The following is a 4809-nucleotide window of genomic DNA, read 5'->3' as shown; positions in this document are numbered from 1 at the left end:
TCCCTTTTAGTGGTTATCTTACTTATAACCTTTTAGTTATTAGACATGGGACAAGGTCACTGTCCCATAGTCCACGTGTCCGAGGTGGGCTATACCTTCTCCAAGGGCATATGCTTCTGTTCTGTTCCCGCTGGAGCTTCAAAGTCTTAGAACCTGCTCTTAGCAGGTGCTCTGCAAATATCTGTTGAACAAGTGACTGGAAGAATAGGTCACCCATTGAACGAAGGCTTGACCATCTGGAGATTAATAGCAGATGATGGGCAGCAGGAGGTGCACTATACAGTGAGCGTGCCACCAAACTGATGTCTGACCACTGAGCCTCATTGGATGGCAAGATCAACCCAACAGCTTCTGACTTCCCATCAGCAGCCATCACCCAGGGTGTGGTGGTGACAAGAGCAAGCGTTCAAGTCACAACCCCTAGGTCGGTTCTGTGACCAGGTGGACCGCGGCTTCCTCCATTGTAAAACAAGGATAACAGTGGTACCTCCCTACTTCAGTTGTGTGTGCTGATGTCACTTGTCCTCAGATGTAAAGCAGGGCATGGTGAGCAGGTGCATGAACCCCTGAACCTCACACTTCTCATTCTTCTCACCACCATTGTCAGCCATGTTCATGCTGATACCACAGCACGAATGTCACCCAAGGATCTCTGCCAGGAACTACAACTTTCTGGGATAGGGAAGGAGGGAAACTGGTTTTGAAAAAATGTGTCGGTGTGGTTTATATAAATGTCATTTAAACCTTTGAAGAAGAAAATAGAAACACAAAGTGAGTAGAGGCTGAGCAACGGATTATCCTGAGGGGGTGGGCTCAATCCTTGTGCTGAGTCTGTCCATACCACATGTGGTGCACATGGACCGGGCATGGGGTCCTTACTCCTCACACCCAGTGACCATCAGGTACCACCACAGGGATATTCGACCCTAAGTTGAGGTCCATTTCAACAGTAATAACAAGTTGTCAGGAGCAAACAATCTGTTTCTAGAGAGAGAAACATTACTAAGTTTGCTGACCCTGAAATAAAAGCACTAAATCACCCACCTCTGGGAGGAGACAGGGAGCCATGGTGCCCACTCCCCATACCCCAAGCAGGTCACCGGGGCCTTTGAGATAGGAGCAAGGAACTCCCAACACTGTCTCCACTTTCTTGGAACAGTCTGAGGAGATTCCCACGGGAACAAAACGTTGAAGGTCAAGCAGGATCCAGAATCTTGGATGTGTGGCAATTAGCACTTTAATGAATAAGTCAACTGTGACTACTGGGATGATAACCATCTCAGCTCTTACTGGAGAGCTGCCCTCTGGAAGCCAGAGCTTATAGGAACAACCAGTAGATAACACGAGCAGAGACTGAATCCTAGGTCTTTTTTTTTTTTTTTTCACATTATAAACCAGCCAGTTTATTATTCTGTAGTAAGTTGGATAACTTTTACCATGCAGACTGATGTACCTATATCAGCATGAACGGTGCATGTTCTTCCTAAAGCAGTTACATGGAAAACCAAGTTATTATCAAGTTACTTGGAACTATGAAATCCAAACAAGGGGAGGCCAATCTTAAAACCTACATCTCCTTAACAATGAAGCTAGGGCACATTTTAGGCACATTAGGGCACATCCACCACAGGAACAGCCCAGCCTCCAGAGTTTTGCTATTGCCTCTTCCTTCCCCATCTTGGCTCTAGCCAAGCACTGTCATCTACAGCTTTAGGATCAGCCAGCTTGGTCTCCAAGTCCTATTGATGCCCACTGGTTTTTATTGTTACCTCTACTGTTATTGACAGTTAAGGTACTGAGAGGGGCACATCAATTACTCCCATGTTCCAACTAGAAGACACAACAATTTTGTTGGGATGTTTTCCCAACCCCACCCTACTCAAGTTTTACCACCTAATGTGCTTTATAAAGGTTCTTCCCGTTTCCATTAGCACTTACACAGTACCTATAAATTCACCTGACTAATGTAACTTAATTCCTAATTGACGTTTTTAATCAGAGTTTTTATTCTTTCTCTTTCTTGATCAGTGATTTCCAACCACACAGGAGTTAATGAAACTTTTCTATTGTTCAAAGACTTTTTTTGATGACCCTTAATAGTACTAAATTGAGGACTGCATTTTCTTGAATCCTAGGTCTTATTTGAAAATCGTAGCCTACTGCTGGGTTGCCATATAGCCATTCATCGACCAGCTGAGAAAGAAAACTCGGCTCACCCACTATTTCTTCTCTTTTAAAAATATTTTTCCTCTAATGGCTTGTTTTCTAACTGAGAAACTTACTGCTTATACAGTGGCTTATTTCTCTACCAGTGAACTATTAATTGTTTAAATGTCCTAAGGTGACAGTGGGAAAAAGCAGACTCCTGGGGACTTCTCATACAATTGTACGTTCAGTTGAATTTTGCAGTCATGTGAATCAGAGGCTTTCTCATACCCAGAAATGTTTGGTGACAGGTTTAGGGATGGGAAGGTGCTCATGAAGTAAGAGTGCCCAAGGTTTCCAAACCCCAGGGCCGCCTTCCCCTCCTTGGCTTTTCCAGGACACAGCAGGCCCAAGAGCAAGATCAGGAATGAAAGGGAAAGACGTAGATTACTTGAGGACCCGTGACACACCAGAGATGAGGTTTGAGGGCAAACCCAAACATCAGTTCGCTCGGGCCACCCCACCCAATCTGAGAGAAGGCTCATCTTTGCCCCAGAGACAAGTTCTGTCCCATTGGTGGGGCCAGGTGGGTATCCAGGCTGATGGGCCCTCCAACAGGAAGCAGGCAGGGCCATCGCCATCTCCACGGTGGGAGGTACAACTAAGGTGAATCCAACATTTCAACTGAGAGTTTGCCCAACAGCAAGTGGCTAGGGGAAGGGAGGTTGCCACAGCCCCCCTGAACTTGGTGGCCTTTCTGCGGCTGGTTCTGCTGTCCTGCTCCCTCCCACTGGTCTTAAGGCTTAAGGCTTCAGTAGTGCCTCCTTCAAAGATCAATACTAAGCAGGTAGAAATCAGCCTGGGGCTAAGTGAAGGCCCTGGAAACACCTCAAACCATCAGGCAGGAAAAAGACACGAGGCAGAGGGAGAGCCTACACAACCAACCGTGACAGGAACAAAACCAGGCTGCCGTTTATTACTACTCTTCGCAGCCAAAAAGCAAGAACAGCAAGCACTGTAGGGAAGAAGGTAGAGCAGACTCTCATGTTCCTGCAGACGATGTCATTGTCCACATAGAAAATCCAAGACAATTTATGCATACACTACTGAGATTAGTAAAAGTTCAGCAAGATTGCAGAGATCAAGAGCAATGCACAAAGTTCATAGTATTTTTTTTAAGGGAAAAGAAAATGCAGAGTGATAATGTGAGGGGCAGGGATTTGGAACAGGTCAGAGACAGACATCTGGATGAATCCATGCCCCTTCTTCCCACTCAAACCAAAAATATGGAAAGCTTCATGAATTTGCATGTCATCCTTGCGCTGGGGCCATGCTAATCCTCTCTGTATCATTCCAATTTTAGTATATGTGCTGCCGAAGCGAGCACCATAGTATTTTCTTTACAAGTGCAAAGACCAGATGGGAAATGCGATTGGAAATGTGTCATTCGTTTGTCACTACAGCAAAATCTCACTTCATGGAGGTCATGAAGTTCCTATAGAAAACTGTCACTTATTGAAAGATATAAAAGAAACATTAAGTAAATGGTGAGAAATGTCAATTGCATGGATAAGGAAGATTCAGTATTTTATGTGAATTCTCCAAAATATATATATTCAATGAAAATTAAATCCGAATTCCATTGAAATACATGGGGAACCTAGGTTCTAAGTTCCAAAGCATATATGGTTCTACAGCATATACGGAAGAATATGTGTGGAAAAGCAGCTTAAGAAATGTCTGGAATGATATTATACCTGGAATTTGCAACAGAAGAATGGGGGGGGCGTGGAAACCAGGAGGAAGGCATGAACCTATAATCCTTGAAACCGGGCAGTAAGCACACAGGAGGTCACTGACTCTGGTATGTTTAAAAAGTTCTGTAATATAAGGTTTTAAAAAGTTTATGAAGAAATAATAGCTAAAACTTTTCCTGAAGAAAAAAAAATTAATTTAAGAGAAAGCAAACACATTATACAGGTAGAGTCACATATGGCATGTGATGTATTTGGGAATTTGGTGATTCCACGGAGGTAGTGTCCCAAGTCCGTGGGGAAACTGGGCACATTCCATATAGAAGGTAAGAGAGTGGAGTTCCATATTCAGAAATCCCATTAAACAAGACTCTTGGTTACATAGAAAATGAATAAAAGCCTAAATGTGACCAACCAAAAACTGGTAGGACAAAAGATAGGCAACATAGGACTTTTTAAATGGTTAACATCGTGTGAAAGAGGAAAAGCAGAATAATACACATAGCATGGTGCCCTGTCCTGAAAGTAACACCTTCAAAATGCAATTTTATATAATGGATACATGGAAGTACCTAACATTTTTTAAAAAGGAGTAAAAATATAGAAAGAAAACATACCAAACCAGTTACCACCATGTGAATAAGGATGAGACTTTATGTTGATGTTGTTTAAAGATTTTATTTAGGGATGCCCAGGTGGCTCAGTGGTTGGGCGTCTGCCTTTGGCTCAGGTTGTGATCCCAGGGTCCTGGGATCGAGTCCCACATCAGGTCCCCCCACAGGGAGCCTGCTTCTCCCTCTGCCTATGTCTCTGCCTCTCTCTGTGTCTCTCATGAATAAACAAATAAAATCTTTTAAAAAATAAAAAAAAGGGATCCCTGGGTGGCACAGCGGTTTGGCGCCTGCCTTTG

The 4809-nt window shown here is 43.7% G+C and overlaps 1 non-coding gene across 1 annotated transcript; it reads right to left on the bottom strand.

Annotated features, from left to right (window-relative positions):
* Positions 1-3425: 3425 nt before the first annotated feature.
* LOC119866013 lies at positions 3426-3532 on the bottom strand. Its single transcript, XR_005378952.1, has one exon. It is a non-coding gene; the product is annotated as a U6 spliceosomal RNA (small nuclear RNA).
* Positions 3533-4809: the final 1277 nt, after the last annotated feature.

This window comes from Canis lupus, chromosome 25 (genome assembly GCF_011100685.1).
Source record: "Canis lupus familiaris isolate Mischka breed German Shepherd chromosome 25, alternate assembly UU_Cfam_GSD_1.0, whole genome shotgun sequence".
NCBI lineage: Eukaryota > Metazoa > Chordata > Mammalia > Carnivora > Canidae > Canis > Canis lupus.
The sequence above is the reverse complement of the archived record's forward strand: the minus strand, read 5'-3'. Positions and strand labels throughout refer to the sequence as shown.